This window comes from Nelusetta ayraudi, unplaced genomic scaffold (genome assembly GCF_046127955.1).
Source record: "Nelusetta ayraudi isolate G7.1 ecotype Tasmania unplaced genomic scaffold, CSIRO-AGI_Nayr_v1 ptg000111l, whole genome shotgun sequence".
Classification (NCBI taxonomy): Eukaryota; Metazoa; Chordata; class Actinopteri; order Tetraodontiformes; family Monacanthidae; genus Nelusetta; species Nelusetta ayraudi.
In genome coordinates this window covers 786405-804082 of record NW_027466161.1, presented here as the reverse complement: position 1 = coordinate 804082, position 17678 = coordinate 786405, and the positions used below count along the sequence as shown (strand labels likewise).

Genomic DNA, 17678 nt, shown 5'->3' with positions numbered 1-17678 from the left:
TGAACTTTTGACAGCAGTAGTTGTGACGGTGACTGGTGTTGCCATGGCAACTTACTGCAATGCTATGCTAGCGCAGCTACCGCAGGCGATCCGTCACATTGTTTTCCGCTGAAAAGCTCCCGGTATGGTTTCGCTGCAGAGTAGCAGCACACTTATATAACCCACAGAATCTACCTACTGCCGTGTTGACTGGGAAGCAGTCAGTTTGGCCAGTTTTCAAAGGGGTGTTGTTAGCATTGAGCCGCGGCTGTTTAGCAGCTACGTGGATTTTCGCCGCAGTTGGCTGCGAGCTGCGCCCACCCACGTCGTCACTGCACACAAGCAAACCGCCACATTTGAACTGGGTTTGCATTTTTTTTTCCTCCCGAGCATAGCTGAAAACCGAGCAGACTCGAGGCAGAAACAAACACAGGACACGCACTAAAGCACAACCTGCTTGAATTTAGAAACACTGCTGGGCAGCAAACGCTTCATTCAGTGAACGAAATCGTGCTAATTTGCGGCTAAATGTCAAACGCTACACTCGCAAAGACGAGCTAGTTAGCAGGGGGGGAAATAGGGCGACAAAGAGGGTAATTTTGAGATGAATGCCTGGTTCGTGCTCATTAAGTAGTAGTAAGTAAGTCACTAACCTGTTGATTGTCAAGATCCGATCACATTAAAACAAAACTAAACTAAACCTCGCCATCGTCCGTTGTGAACCTGCTAGGTGTTTGGGGCTCCGATTGGCCAATCACAATCAAGTTCAGGCCCCGATGGTGTCCACTGACCAATCAGAGACCTCGCTCCGCGTTTCAAGGTTGGTTTCGAAGAGAGTGAACAGCTGTGGTTTGTAGTCGGAGAGCATCCTTATGTAATAACATCGTTTGACCGCTTGATGGCGACCTACCGCTGATCTACGAGTCATGTTACCCAGCCTGAGCGAGGTGACAGACGCCTCAGTCCCTCCTCCTTTTGTAATATTATTGATTAGCTGCGAACACAGCTAGAAAAACAGTCATTTACAAAATCATAAAGCATATTTAGCTCTTTAATGTGATCAAACAGCAGAGATGAGTTTTTTGGGCTAATACAAGTGTATGATGTAAGCTGTAAGTGGCTGACAAGAGACAAATCTGAATCTGGATTTTCAATGCTTATAATTCATTTTGGTTGTTATTTCGATGTCAAGTGCGCCTAGTCGAGGCCCAATCTTTGCGGTTTAGGGAAAGTAAAAGCACAAAAAAGAGAAGCGATGAACACATTTCTCACTTTCCGCCTCAATACTATGAGGCGGAAAGTGAGGGGAGCGCTTCCTTCTCAGTGGTTCTAAAATTTAGCTGATGCCTATCAAACTTTATAGAGAAGTAACGGGACGGGATGTTCCATATCCTCGATGTCTTCCTGTAAACAAGCGCGACTTGTAGGTCAGATGAATTATTAACCTTAAAGTTCCTCAGTTGAGATACACTTCAACCAGGGAGGATTTGAGTCGTGCTCTTGATATGACGAGTGGCGTGTTTGTCGCACAACAAACTCGTTCACTTTAATTGCATCTGTGGCCTGCGTTGTATCCAAAAGCCACATTAAGTCTGATAAATCAAAGTAAGAGCTTGAGAGCTGCGGTGAATCAAGAGACGCTCTTGAATTTATTTCAGTCTCATTATTTTTCTGCTCTCACGTTGTTTGGAGAGCAAGCTGCTTGAGCCCCACGTGTAATTGTGTGACATTTTAAACGCTGGATGACAATTTCTCCTTTGTGTGTGCACAAAGTCCTCCCAGGTTGTGACAGAAGGCACAATTACAGTCCTGTTAGCTTAGCACTTAGCTCCTCCTCCTCCTCCCCCTAGTGCGACCTGTTGACCTCTAATCAGCAAGAGCATCAGGAGTCTGACCGAGTCATTCAATGTCGTCGCCATTCCACTGCTGTAATACGTCTGAATTATAAAAGCAATGATGAGAGCAGGCCTTTGCTGAGGCTCTGTCCCGAATTAAACAAAATTGTAGGTGCCTAAGGGTAATAGTAATAATAATATATTTTATTTGTAGAGCACTTTTCAAGTCCTCAAAGAAACTTTATAAAAAAGAAGACAATGTGAAAAGGTTAAAACACATCAGAATAAAATTTGCAGTTAAAATACTTAAAAATATACCAATAGATAATTTAAGAATCTAGAGTCAAATATGAGAAAACAGGGAGGTGAGTATCAAATGTACATTCCATTTAAATTGGTATATTAATAGCTTATGTTCATCAAGGACAATCTTACAATTTGGTTAATTTCAACTAAATTTATAAACTTTAAGAGGAAGTCTTTTATTTTGACAGGGGAACCATGATGATTTAAGGGTGTTGCATTCTGGGTGGCAAAAAAACATAACAGACGCTGGTGGTGGTTGAGCAAACTGGGAGTGTGGAGCCCAAAATTCTTTTGACCTCGTTTGTTGTGACTGACTGTTTTTTCCCCCTCCACTTTCTTGTTTCAAGCTTTCAAAAAAAAAAAAATCAAGAAAATGAATCAGCTGATTTCACAAAGTGGTCGGATTCTTTTTCTTGAAGTGAAACTGGATCGAACAGATCGACATTGAGCGTTGAGAGGTGATGGGCAACTTTGTGAGTGGAGATGATGGAACAAAGACATGCGCGCGTGCAGACACACGCACACACACACACACACACACACACCCACACACACATTTAGAAATACTCTTCCAGCTTAATGCTGCTTTATGCTGTTTGAATCAGAGCCTCAGTGGCGTAGCAACGATTCATCGTCTGTGGCCTTTAACGCGTATCGTGATTGTATGTATTAAGCCTGGAAACAGTGAGTCAGAGATGCATTGCTGAAAATGCCAAGTGCTTTTTCTATATTTTAACCCCTACGACAACGTACAGTTGGCAGCGTGCGCCGTTTATCAGCGCTTTAATGGAACGACAGGATTAAAAACAGTGACCGCGGTGAAGAAAAATGCAGTTGTGCGTCTTTAGAATAATATAACGTGCGGCAGTCCAACCCAATTCAAAACCCTCGACTCCCAAGTGACATTCCTTAATCCACATAACCATTCTGGAGTTTCACAGAGGGGGAAAAGAGTTCCATTCAGCCTGTTACCTTCCTGCTGCTCAAATCCCATTGTCTGCTCCTGGTTTGTTGATTTAAAAACTCCAGAAGCCTCTCAGAAACCTCACGTTTATCCCTAAAACAACTCTGTTAGTTCAGGTTTCTGTGAGTTTTTTCAGTTAAAACTAATGTATATGTAAACCAATCACGTGCATTAGGTTTTGTTTAAACATAATGCTGTTCTTTGGCAAATATAAAAAAATAACTTTTTGACATTTAAAAATCAATCACTGTTTTTATTCTGAATGGAATTTAAATCAGAAATGACACAAGGACACAATTCCATTCATTCCATTGAAGTCCATTAATTTAATGCCTTGGTATGTGATGAGGTCGTATGGTTTTAGGCCAAGGTCCCTTTCAGTCGCTAATGAGACGGTGTATGGTTTTAGGCCAAGGTCCCTTTCAGTCGCTAATGAGACGGTGTCGAGTCACACGGTGCCAGGCCCGGCTTTATAACACACAGGGGGTCAAAAGTAATTCATTTCAATGGCACGCTCTTGTACAACATGTACTTCCACTACCTGCTCCAATTATGAGACACACAGCGGCGTGGGTCATCCGTCTCCTTCACAGGGATGACTGTTTCCCCCCGCGGGCGCGCTAACCATGTTTCCACTCCTCCAGCTTCTCATCCCGGCCACCACGTCTATTAGATTAAAGGTCTAGTTTGAGAGTTGCGCTGCTAACCTCATCTCCTGTGCTCTTTTTCTTCAGTTGCGTTTCGAGGCGAAACTCCCTGAAAAGTGGAGCTGCGATATCAAGGACCTTCCCCTGGGGTAGTTCTCTTATAAAAGAAGGGAGAGGGTGGGGGCCGGGGGGGTAAAGTTATTACCACCTACATTTGAAGAGACAAGCAGCAAAGCGTGCTATACGTAGCATGTTGGAGACTCCAAACAGCGGGCTGAGGGTTTCCTGGGAGGATGAAGGAGAGGTGAGGGTTTCTGTGAAGCTTCTGCTCGTCGCTTTGTTCAATGTTTCATCCCTCCAGAGGAAAACATCCACACCATCTTTTCTACCTTGCGTCATATGTTACGATGCACAGTGCACTTTCCATACGCTGTCATGCGCCCATTTTAAAAGTCAAATCAGCCCATTTTTTTTCCCCACGTTTTCCATTCATGTCATCTGTACAACGCGTTGATGAAAGCGAAACAGCCGCGGCAGAACTAGAAACCCTGCTGACTGTTTTTGGCCCCGTGTTGGGATTATGACGCTGTTACACCTCCAAGCCCTCATTTGTATTCACTTTGAGGGCGATTGAAGCTCAATCCCGCATTCAAAAAGGGCTGATTCAACTGCTTCTGGTTGGGTTCACACGTCTGAGACACGCATGTACGGCAGTCTGCAATGACAGGCAGTGCAAGGCAATCTGAAACCCTCGACTCCCAAGTGACATTCCTTAATCCACATAACCATTCTGGAGTTTCACAGAGGGGGGAAAGAGTTCCATTCGGCCTGTTACCTTCCTGCTGCTCAAATCCCATTGTCTGCTCATGATTTGTTGATTTAAAAACTCCAGAAGCCTCTCAGAAACCTCACGTTTATCCCTAAAACAACTCTGTTAGTTCAGGTTTCTATGAGTTTTTTCAGTTAAAACCAACCAATCACGTGCATTAGGTTTTGTTTAAACATAATGTTGTTCTTTGGCAAATATCAAAATAATTTTCTGACATTTAAAAAACCCAGCCTAACCCTGATCTTAATCCGCCATAACCCCCCGTGCTGGCGGGCTTGGCGAGGCCTCCAGAGAGTCGTGTTTTTCGTCTCCTCCGCTGCAAAACCGACAAATGTCTCCTCTCCAGCTTCTGTGAGAGGCATTAGTGCTAATGGCAGGAATGAGGCATAGGGAAAATGAAGAAGGAGAAAAATAATAATTGGGAGCATCTTTTCGTTGAGGTTGAGCCTCTTTGGCCATTGATGATTTTTTTTTCTCCCAGAGCAATGAGGGTATTTCTGGCTGCATCTCTGCAAATGGCGAGAGATGCTTTACATGGGTGCTTATGTATATATACGGTACAGAAATATAGATAAGTGGGCGGTTTTTTGTTTTTTTTTTTGTGGAAAAAAACTTGGGTGGCGAACAGGAAGTTGTCTGTCGTTGTTGGTTTTATTTATTTATTTAGGGTCTGGATTTTCTCTAAGATCTACTTTATCTCCAACAGTTTCCAAGAGGTCAGACGAGTGGCTGAACCTGCATGTTGGAGAAGGAACTGGTGACCAACGTTCCCATGCTGTTCCTTTTTTGCCCCGCAGCAATAAAAGCAGGAAGTGGCCGATGTCGCCTATCAGGACCATCTGCTGCTGGTAATCACGCCGTCAGGACGGCTGCCATTTCTCCGTGTTATTAAAACAAGTCGGGGGTCGACGATAGAAGAGCTTCAATTTTAGCTACAGCTGCGACGAGCTTTAAAGGAAACGCATGCAGAAAATATCCCCTTCCACATATTGTCTCTTATTGCTCTCCCCTCGACCCCAAGAATGTATGAGAGGATATACTATGAATACTGCAGTATACAAAGTACGGTGAGATTCAGGTCAGGGATCCATCTGCAGGAAGCCCAACGCTCACAAAGCAGGAGCACTTCTGGAAGGCTGGAGGGGAGGTTTCTCAAAACTCAGCTTTTTGAGGGAAATGATGGAAAGACTGTACGGACTGAGCCTGACGCACGGTATCGATTCCACCATTCACTGTTTCAAACGATTCACAGCCCTCTGGCCTTTTCCACAGAGAGATAATGACCCAGTACTCAAGGCGCAAGTCCTCACAGCAGCAGTGACACTCTCTTACAATTGTTACTAGCCCGTATAATTAAGGTTTCCACTCAAGCGCCCATTCATACGGGGGAAACAAGCCTTGGCTGCACGAACAGAAGCCCTGAAAAAGGAGCAGAATCTCTGCATGCTGCACTGTATTGCAGTTCATTCTCTCCATTGCTGTCTGCAATACAGGTTTTTGTTCGGAAAGACGTTTCCATCGGCTCGTTATGGGAGCAAACGCAAAAAACACCTTTTGCATACAACGATGTGATGTGACACATGCGGGATGCTTCATTGTTTTTAGTATGTCTTGTCCTTAAATGTAAATGCAAGTTGCCACTTGGTAACCATGACACATTGACGTCCATGCTGGCGAAGCTCAAGTGCCACGCTGGGACCTGACTGATGGTGTTTACAAGCTGCATTGATGAGACGCTCGCAGACTCAAGCAGGACAGCTGAAGAATGATTATAAGAACAAGTGCTAAGCCGCTAAGTTGATGAGGCAGCACAAACGAACACTGGGAGCCGTCCTCCAGCAGAAAAATCTTGCAGGGGAAAAAGTTTGCGAGGGTCACCGCAAGGCCACCGTTTTTAGCATTTCCGGTTTCTGCTCTTCTTGTCGCTGTTTCTGTTTCCTGTTTCAGCTCATTAGCCCTATTGTGTTTGCGGCGTCACTGGCTGCTGTTTTGTTTGCGTCTTGCTTGGCGGTGGTCCTCACTTGTGATGTTGCGTCCTTGCTCCGTCTTCGCTTTCACTTTAGCCCCTTTTTTTTCCCTTCCAAGACTTTGGCAGGTTTAGACTTTAGTTTGCCTGCAACAAGAGTCAATCATTCTCTTTTTTCATTGTTCATATTCTCTACTTTGAGTCTTTCTGCCGCCTCCTGCCGTTTGCTAGCATCATGTTCTGACACTCACGGTAAAACCTGCAATTTAACTCATATCTCAGATATTAGCTGCGTCCCACATTCCATCAGTACCGTTGGAATACATAAGTACAGTGGCCTTCACTTAGTGTGTGGTGCACTACTGTTGACATGGTTAATGCTGTTCCAAAGCGCACACTGCCATTTTACACTTACCAGGCTTGTGACTTCTTTTTCCTCTCATGGCTTGAAAAGTTGTGATTGCAAACGGCTGTTAGAGACAGTGGAGCGGCACCGTAGCGTTGGAATTCTGTGGCTAGCTAGCAGATGCTAGTTAAAAACAGCCAGCATGCCAACTATGTTTTGTCACTTCCTCCGGGGCACATGTGATATTAGTTGGTGTAAATAGTGCAAAATGCTCCTTGAATTTTTTTGCGGGAAAGTTTCCCCTTCACAACGTGCTGCTGGCAGTGTTGCCAACTTTCATTCCGAAAAATAAAGGAGGCCTCCCTCCCTCCCACCCTCCTGCAGTGCTCGGGGCCATGACCATCACAGGCCAGTGGCTCCCAGTAGTGGTCAATCACAACTTCAAATTGGGTTTCAAAAAAGCATATGGTTCACATAGTTTGAACTGCTTTGTTACCAATAGACATTAGAAATAAGATGAATGTTTAAATTTACACAACAATCAATAAAGTGTCTGACAGGAGAACCATCCCCCTGCTGAGAGGGGGAGTCGGGGGAGTTAGAGTCTGGGGGGTTGTAGCTATATCACAGCTGGAGCCACACCGGCCACAAATTTTCAAAGTTTATTTTATCGCAAAATTGGCAGATCTCCCTCGAATCTTTAACAATATTGCGTTCATGCAGAGAGAAAGTCAGAGGTATCTAATGATCAGACCTGCTTCTGTGCCCCTCTAGTTAAATATATAAACAGCGTCTGCTGGCAACTCCAGTTACAGCCTCCGGGGGGCCGATTGACTCCACGTGCCAGTGAAGTCACAGCTCAAATCCACGTCTGACCAGACTAAATCATAAATACATAAACATAGATGCGCTGGGAGACGGACTCAGTAATGCGGTGCACTAACCTGAAAGGAAAAGCCATTTATCTTGTGGAAAGGTGCAGTTCTTTAAAATGTGTGCGGCTAGAGAGAGGCTCCAGTCTTCCTTTTTTTTTCTTGCGATATTCTTCGCTCGCTTCCTGTCGGGAAATGTTGGAAAATTCTGCAACCCAGCAGCAGCAGCAGCAGCAGCAGCAGCAGCAGCAGCAGCCTACAGAGAACTCTGCTCAAACCAAAATTGAAAGTGACATTGGCACAAACATGTCCCTGATTCCAACTCCAAGTAGCAGATTTGAAGGATCTCAGTTATGCTGCGTGCTGGACTGTTAGGTTCTCCCAGGTGAGATGGACCGGCTCTGAACCAGGGCAGAAAAACACAAAACTACCGTTTCCTCTGTTGACGGGAGTTGGCTGTTATTCCAATTTATGAACCGCTTGGGTTTCCCTGATTGAGGCCTCGTGCGTGACTAACTTTTTGTTTTCCCCACCTACAATTAAGACCATTGGGGACCTGCAGAGAAGTAAAGGAAGTCTTTTTTTGGGGGGGTTTAAAGATTTTGGAATGCCGAAAGAAATGCCACAAGTCAAAGGCTATTGGTTGGAGCATCTGGAAACCATTTGAGCCATTCTCATCATTAGCGCAGCTGGAAGGCTTCGCTTGCAGTCGCGGGGAGAAAGACAAAAAATGCAGAGCTTCACAACAAGTCCGTCAGCTGAGAATGAAAGCAGAAGGTGCACATGTACGATACTCCTGGAGACTGCTGGGAGTTTGAGTTTGAGGAAAACGGATCCCGCGATTCAGCCCCGGGCGTTGTGAAACAGGAAGAGGCACGTCGGAGGTTGAAGAGCCCCATAAATATTAGGCAGAGTTTTGAATCCAGATGAAAAGGAATAACCCCGGTATTAAAACTTAATTAAAAATGCTATTGAAAAGCGGTGTTTGGAGTCGTTGCACGAGCAGCTATGCAATGACACGGTAGCAGCCGATGCATTAGAGTGTCATTTATCTGGAGCAAAAAGAATGAAATGTGACGCACTACATCAAAACTTGCAGCAGTGTTTTTCAACCTTTTTTAAGCCACCACACATTTTTTACACTGAAAAAAATGCCGTGGAATGCGATGGATGCACACAAGCCGATTTCCTGGGAGGAACTGATGGAGGGAAACAGGTTCAAATTCCTTTTGAAGTCCCTTGATAATGGAACGCTATTTTTTTATTTTTTTAAGACCATTTAACTGAAATTAGAAAATCTTTCACGGCACACCTGACATTATCTCTCGGCTGCGGCACAGTGGTTGAAAAAACACTGACTTACACAACCTGGGTTAACCGTTATTGGACTGATAAGAAAAAAATCCATGACGGTTACATCTTGACTTGAATTGTTTGACCATGAAAACTGACAGTGGAGGAGGAGGAGGATCCTCCACACTGCTCACATCCCTCAAAATGTAGATATCTTGCACAGGTTGTGAGTGATCTCTGGCAGAAGACGCTCCAGCGCAGGTCCTCCATCTCTGTGAGATGTTGATCAGTGTGACGCAACCTTTTGGCAAGCTTGGAATGTGAAAAAAGACGCAACAACAACAACAACAACAACGACAGGGGCAGGATATGAGTCCGAGTGACTGATGCAAGCTGGAGCTAGCTGGGGTTTTGCGTTAAACATGTCCAGTGTCATTTACACCATCATGGACAGATGTCCTCCAGCTTCTGCCAGCTCCTCTTGCTTGAGAAGCCAATCAGTTGTTTCCACACCAGCAGCTCTGAAGCAGAAGATAAGTCGTTGCTAAGGAATGAAAAGGGCTCCTGCGTGTTTGAATATTCTAATTCAGGCCGTCATTATCCTTCTGGCATCATGATGGAAAAACAGACCTACGTGCTTTGACATACTGAACCAACACTTTGCCGTTAAGTTATTATTCTCTGTTTTCCCCCAGATAGGAAATGAATGATTTCAGTGCTTATGTTAGAAATATTTCTTTTCAATAGATTAAAAGCATGGTTTAAACTGCTGCGCTGTATCAGAACTATGTCAACATGAGATCCCTGTTGAGTGAAAATACAGATGTCGTGACTTCAACATCCACACCCATGATGCTTTGGAAGTAGTTTCCTCATTGTGAGACCTGAGTTCTTCTGCAAGTCAGCGTGGTGGACACGCTGATGAGAAACACACTTCAGAGGGATGTGTAACTTGGTGCTAATCGTCTGTTTCTGGTCTTATTGTAGTTTCAGACACTCAGTAATTCAACCTCGGTTCAAGATGTGACCAGTTCACGCTCCTGAAAATATGAGAGCAGAAACCACAGACTTTGCTGGAGTCACTTCACTGTTTAACAGCCTCTAAATCTCTCTGTTGGTTCCCCCCCCCCCCTTTTTTTCTTCCTCTCACGTTGTGTAAGCGACTTCCTGCTGTGAAGCTCAACGTTTCTAAACGAGACGAATCCTCATCTGCTAATGTGATACATGTGAATGAATGTTTAGTCCAATAAACCAACATCATTCCTTCAATATACATCGGACTGTTTTGGATTAGGAACTCTTTGAGCAGCTTGAGGTCTCCTAATTTAATGCAAACACACTTGCTTCCTTCTGTCGCTGCTCTGTACGTGAGCAGGCTGACTGCAAATCAATAACCGAGAACACAATTCACCGACTAGCCAGCCCAACGCTAACACGTTGAAGCGGCTTCCATCTACGTTCACGAAGTCAACCTGACTTTGACTTGCCAATTTTTTTTTTGTGCGTCTTTAGTCACAACAAAGTGCCGCTGCATGCGCTGTTGAAATGCTTCAACATCTGTGGCTGTCGTGTAATCTCACTTCATTCATGCTTCCCCTCTGCGACGTTCTAATTACTGCTTCTTGACCTGGAAAAGTCCATAAAAGCCGCGTTTTGCCTCGGTGTTGGATCTAACGAACAGGAACACCAAGCCCTGGAAAAGTAAACACTCTGGAATTATATGGCACCGTGAGTGAGGCCGCTGCTGCGGTTCGGAGCTATTGCAGTGAGAACTTGGGCAGAAGGACAAAGATCAGGGTGTGATGGGAGGGGAAGCCGAGCAATTGTAATTTCTGGGCTTGAGAAAATCATTTCCTTGTGAGCCCGAGACGTTAGATAACAGCGGGCGATGATGGAGGCTTTCCAGCCTCGGGGGGGGGGGGAGCTAAAACCTGCCTGGGTGTCTTGTCACAGGCCGTTGTGACATCACAAAGTTCTCATTTAAAGAAGTTTTGTTTTTTTACTACTCACTTTTATGAAAAGAGAGGCAGGCAAAAGACGTAAAGGGAGCCGGTTTCTCGTTTCTTCCAGTGAGAGACGAGAAAACACCGGAAAAGGCAAATTTGCAAAATGTGGGACCTTTACCAAAAGTCAGGCTGCACAATGTTTACCTTTGTGTAGTTTCTCACTCAAATAATATGCATCAATCATTCTGGTGCTACAGCCCGATATGACGTGCAATAGCCTGGCTTTGCGCCTAATGCTATTTCCCACGACAAATGAACCCAATCCAGATTTAATGGACATAATTGGAAGGCGATACCACTTCCACGCTTGTTTGCAGTGACCAAAGCACAAAACTGAAGAGAATTAAAGTGCCTTTGTGCTTCAGACGATGCTTGAAGAGACATTTTCTGAGTTATGCACAGATAAGACGAGGGCTGGATTGCCTCCTCTGAAATCAATGACACTGACAGGCCAGTCGATAGTTTCCAAGCAGCTGGGAAATACGACAGACACATCTACGGGATTTCTAAAGGCCTAAAGGTTGCATTTCTGAAATCCTTGACGTAGACAGTCTGGCACAGCCTCGCACTGGTTTTTAAAGCTTCCTTTTCTATTATGAGCTTGCATACGTACAATGTGAATGTGAGAATATATTTTTAATCCCCTTTCCTTCACTTTGCTTCTTCACTTTCACAACTTAGCTTTTACCAATGCCATTTTGAACGCATCTCTGAGTTATTTGGGTAAAAATTCCACAGATGCACGGCTCCTCTTTGCAAGACAAAACCAAAACTTGTTCATCCTGAGCCCTGAAAGCTCTCCAGACCTGCCACTCTTCTCTGCAGAAGCATAACTGCACTGTTCAGACAGAATGTCAGGGAGTTCCAGGTGAGGTGTGCACTGTGCAGTGTGCAGTGTGCAGGGCACAGTCCAAAAGCACCAATGACACAACGTCCACTGCGGTTTAACACGAAAAGCTGGAAGGGTTTGGAAGGTTGTTCTGCAAGTTCCCCAACATGACGCGATGGAAGCCTGTGTTCTTTCTCCAGGTGGGCGAACATGCGGATTGAAGACACGCCGGACCGAGGTGGTGGTTTGCACGACTTCCGCTGCAGCGACCCACTTGTTAGACTCCCGAGCGCCCCGCGACTCTTCGCAGGGCCAGATGACTTCATTCACATCCTCAGCGAGCACTGAACTGCCGACAGAGACGCCACGTGTGCGAGACAGCAACGTGAGCTTTGACCATCTTGACTTATTCTGTCTGGCTCAGGCCCATTAACTGAGAGCGGGGACACTCCATCCTTCTCATCCTTCCAGTTAGGGAAACACGTCTCTTCTCATCTCTCAGCTGCAGCATTGGCAGAACCTCTGGCCATCCTTTTCATTATGAGCCAATGCGGGCAAAGTTGGGAGTGTGACACTCAGATTTATAGCATCACAACAGTGATGTGGTATTTCTGACTCACATCACCCCCTCGGAGGCCAATACCACCAAGACAGAACATGGAGGGGGAAACCAAACAAGGCAAAGAGGAAATTACAAGGAGATAATAAAGAGCGTTTATAACCATTATTGCCGGTTACAGCCTGGTTGGCTCTCACAGCGCCTGATGTGAAAGTTAATCTCGTGTTTGTGCCTCAAATCATGGCGGCAACAGTTTGTCACGTCCCTTCATAAGTGGGTGCACACTCACGCCCTCTGGTATCTGTGTTTTCCACGCCAGAGCTTTGCCCTCTGACTAGGCACAAAGAAGCCGCCTTTCTCTCATTTACGTCTTACAGGTCCAGTTTGTAATGTTTAGCTTGAATTATGGTCATTATATTGGCAAAAGCTTAATATACTGCCCATAAATACATTAATACATTCTAAACTGGTTTTCCTATCCATACAGCAGTTCTTCTTCATGTAAACGGATCTCCATAGATCAACAAGGGTCCCAGTACTCCCAGTTAGCTGCCATCCTGCACCAGCATATTTCTAAGGAAGCCTGGTGTGGACAATCCAGCTGCCTGACGGCATAGCATTTGGTATTTAGGCTGAACTCTAGGGGGAGGTGGATGAGGTATCCAGGTTTTAGTGTGCAAGCCACTGTAGTTCACTGGCAAGCTGGAGGCAGAACGAGGAGAAACCTGATGAGTCTCTTCTCGCTCTGCAGGCGAGGTGTCGTCCCAGTGGGTGGGAGACACTGGAGTCCAACTGGACCGGAGACATTGACAATAACAATACCATGCTTCTTGTGCCAAAATATTCACTGTGGTTTCCTGAGCCTCGCCCACATTGAACTGCGCCCACACGCATTGAGGCTCAGAGGGAGTCAATGAGACTGCAGCAGAGTCAGTGCCCAACGCTAAAAATCCAGCGGTTTTTTTTGTATTTCACTATTTCATTATATATATAATGAAACACATTATTATTATTAGCAGTAGTAGTAGTGTTAGTATTATATTTCTCATGCATTTTAGCTTTTGAAATCTCTCTCTTTGACGCAGCATCAAGCATCAACTTGAAGGCAAGTTGGTGATTGGCGGCAGCGGGTGAATCAGTGAAGTCGTGGTGTTAAAATTGCTGCTTTGAGAGAAATTGGACTGAAGCATTTTCTTGGAAGTCAACGCAGCAGGAAGCAGTTTGTGTCTCTCTTGTTTATGTCTTCTCTTCTTTTGTTATCATTTTTAGAAAGCGGTCTGTGGCCTCCGCAAGCGTTTACTGGCTGGAATTCTTTCTCTCCGTTAAACTCCAGACGAGTTAAATGAGTTTCGAAAACGCTTTCAATGTCTGAATCGACAAATTGGTGACTAATCCTGGGAGATTCTTCACACACTGAGTGAGTGTGAGTCACTCTCGCAGGAACCTTTATTACTGGAAAGCAGATTAATGCTCTGCCTGCAGAATTGATTATCGCAAACCCACAATCTCGACCAAAGACGTTGTGACATGCGGTGGAAAATCATTTTGTGCGATTGGCAGTGAAGCAGCAGGGTATCGGCGGACCAATGCTGCCTTTGTGTTTCCAGACTCCTCTCATCGCCTCAGCTGCTCCAGCAGCTGTGAGACGTAAATGCACAACTGCAATTGATTTATGTCTTTTGTTTACAGAAAACAAAGACACACTGCAGGTTTTTCAGAGTTGACATATTTCACAGAAATGCCATTAAATGTACAACATTTTTAGTAAAAGGTTGTTACTGATTAACTCTGTTAATTGGCTGTGGATTCTTCATTGGACAAAACGCATTTTCACGACAGTTTCCAGTGAAATTCCACTGCAATTACATCCCATACTTCCAGGAAGTGAAAGTTAACAGCTTTTAAATTTTAGCTTAACTGTTTATACCCAAATGTTTATGAACTATCAAAACAGTTGATGCTGCTGTCGGAGGATTCTGAGTGTGTTGTCTGCATTTTGCCATTGACTGAAATATCAAGTTTCATCCAGGAAGCTGCAATAACAGTCTGGAGGAACTTGAGCCCACGTTCCTATGTTGTGGCCAAGTGTAACTACACTGGGAAAAAAAAAAAAAGAAAAGTCAGCCAACATGCAGCAGTATTAGAAGGTCAAGTTCTTGTGCAACACGCTGGCTCACACTTGTTAGATAAACATAGAAACTCGGCAGGATGTGTTTTATTGAATCTAAGGAAGAAAAAGAAATCCGGTTGGTCAGCAATAATCCTTTCAAACACTGGAGAGGCAAAGTGGAGAAAACCCAACAGAGCCGTTGCTAAAAGTGGCAAACAGCCTGATCCCCTTCACAAGCTGCCATGACACTTTTTCACAAAATAAAAGCCAGATTTCCAAAATTTCCACAAAGCACAATTGCGATTTTCAGGCGTTTCCATTGAACGGTGTGAAGCGCATCAGCCGAAATTCTTGTCAAACCTGGTCCAGTGAGACCTCACTGTGAGGAGGATGGAGGTAGAAAACATTTTGCCATAAATCTGCATTTCCATGTTATTTGCTGTCCAGAATGGCTGCTCTATTTTTCCCTTTGATGACGTGTAAAAAATATTCTGCCTTCTCCTCCGTCCAATCATAACGCCCCATTTACACTGGTCAGTGAACTGGTCACGTAACCCCGTACGTCACATCTGCTGACGTGTGAATGTGAAAAAAAAGTCTTTTCATGTCACTTTTGCAATATTCCTCTATATGGATACCTGTGAAAAAACATTTTTTATTACGGTAATTATGTTTTGTGCAATTCCAGGGTTCATGGAAATGCAACTAGAGCAACACCCGTGAGTAATAACAATAATAATAATAATAATAATAATAATAATAATAACAATAATGATTATAATAACTTAGATTTATATAGCGCTTACATAAGAAGGGGGGAAGGCGGGCAAAACATACATAACAAACATAGCATACAAGTGTGCATACACAAACAGGTAACAACAGGAAAACAGTCCATCGGAGGGTGGATCAGCCAACGGGGGTGGGGGGGTTAGGTATGGTATGTACTGCTGGTGGTGTGGGCTTGGGTGAAGAGGTAGGTTTTGAGGCGGGGCTTGAATGCGGGCAGTGTGGAAGAGTCACGGCTGGACTGGGGGGAGGGATCACTCTGTTGCCTCTCTTCTCTCAGCCTTCATGACGCTCCGAGCCTTTACCACGCTCCTCATGTGTTTTCCATATAAGAGTGAATTGAGCAACACACTGTCAAGGTCCAATATTCCCGAAAGCATCTCACAACAGCTCCATCATACATCACCTCACGGGGGAAGGAACGTCAAAGCCGAGGCCTTTTCGTCCTCATGTCCGGGTGTTTTTGTTCACTTCTCCCTTATTTGTTGGTTTTGTTTTTTGACAAATGTAGCCTTACAAGAGGTTTAGTTCACTGAGAACCAAGTTGTTGTTTTATTTTTTGTTGTTTTTTTGTGTTTGTTGGTTGTTTTTTGGGGAAGGACTCCTCGAGCGAAGCTTTTCACAAAAGTCAGCTGAACTGACTTTGTGCACACCGAAAAGTGGAATGTTTGTATGCGTGGAGTCTGCTTTTTAACTACATGGTATAAATGGTCGAGTTGAGCCGAACAACGTCAGTCTTAACCACTGCGGCAGGACCTTCACATGTGTGGCGGTAACCCCTCCCACTCCCACTCCCACCCTCACCTCCCCCACCACCACCACCACCACGCTGCTTCTGTCACCTTTATATTCAAGTGTAATAGTCAGCAGAAGTTGAACGTCGCCTTCAATCCACTCACACGAGTCCCTCTGGTTCTTTCTTGCACACGTTAGACCACTTCAATGAGCCATTTCCGTTTTTTTGTTTTTTTTGCCGAGCTCCTTCATTGGCTAATCCAGAGGTTACACAGTCAAACTTTGTTCTCGTGTGGACTTGATGTTGACTGGCAGCCACATTCATGCCAGCAAAGACCTGAACTTCCAGCCCTAAATTCAATGTTCACTCAGACCTGCGAATGTGGGCTGATGGGATCTGTGTCCCTGGCTCTTCCATGTTCCTACAAGGAGAAGCTCACAGCTGACGTCTCCCAGCTACATGTTAAAGCAGCAGTCATCATTGACACCGTACAAAAATGAAAAATTGGGGTTAAAGTGGGTCGCAGGGGTTGACAGATGAGCTCGCCGGGCAAAATGAGAGGGGAGACAGACCGTGGTTCCCTCAAGACCCTCTGGAATTATCATATAAATGGGGGTGAGACATTGGCAGAGTGGGATGTGACAGACGAGAGGACCTGAGGTTCCGAGTTTCTCTCCAGGTCGTGCTTGTCGCAGGCCAGGACGGTCCGAGGACAGCTGCTCTCTCCTCCACATGACTCATCTGGAATCACGCTCAATTTGAGCAGGTCGGGATTAAGCGGGATTACGGCTGAGTGAGCCTGGCGTGCCGAGCCGGCATCGTCCATTTCATCGTCCCGTGCCTGTTTCCACTTAGTCTGGACTTTTATCAGAGAGACAAATGACTTCCTCCCACGTCAAAAGTACGCCGGGATTCATGTGCGTTCGTCAAATCAGTCAGAACTTTGAACTCTGAGCTCCTGCACGCCGTCGTTATGAAAACCATCCCTTGAACTCCGTGCTTGGACCGGGACGGTTCTGAAAAAAAAACCCAAAAAAACATTGAGTTATCTATGCGTCAAGTAAACACGCAGCACTCAAAGTCCTCGTGCTGTATGTGATATCGCAGCTGCGCAGGCCAAAAAAGTTTGCATTCTTCACCGTTTCTGGACGGAAGAAGGCAGAAAAAGACGTAGAAAGTGTAAACAGCATGATGTCTTGATGATGGTGGGAATATTATCATTATTATTATCAGATGGCTCCGACTGGGATGATATTAGCCAAGTTATCATCTGCAAGCCAATGAAAGAGTCCAATGAGCAGTTTGCGTGACACCAAACTCCAAACAATTGGAATGTTGCAGTTTCTTGCACACAAAACAAAACACTGTTTTTTCTTTTTTCTTTTTTTTAACTGTCTCCATGGCAAAATGAACGGGGCCAGAAAAACTTTGTTAATTGATACCAAAGGTCTCGAGTCAGCTCTACATGTGTCGACCGAGAGAGAGAAACATCTCAGTGGTTCTTCACTTCAATATAATTTTTTTTTTTATTATTATTTTTAAAGTCAGACTCTGACTGTTTGGTTCTGTGAAAAATCTATTCACTGGGAAACTCCGGAAGCGTCACGTGGAC

The 17678-nt window shown here is 44.8% G+C and overlaps 1 protein-coding gene across 11 annotated transcripts in view; it reads right to left on the bottom strand.

Annotated features, from left to right (window-relative positions):
- ankrd26 (ankyrin repeat domain containing 26) overlaps nt 1-819 on the bottom strand; it is a 29285-nt gene extending 28466 nt beyond the window's left edge. For 4 of the 11 annotated variants that reach the window (XR_012929258.1, XR_012929257.1, XM_076049187.1 and 1 more), the window contains exon 1: nt 633-819. The gene's annotated coding sequence lies outside the window, so the exon portion shown is untranslated. The remainder of the gene's footprint in view (nt 1-632) is intronic. The other 7 variants (XR_012929255.1, XR_012929256.1, XM_076049180.1 and 4 more) reach the window with 3 other exon arrangements.
- Nucleotides 820-17678: the final 16859 nt, after the last annotated feature.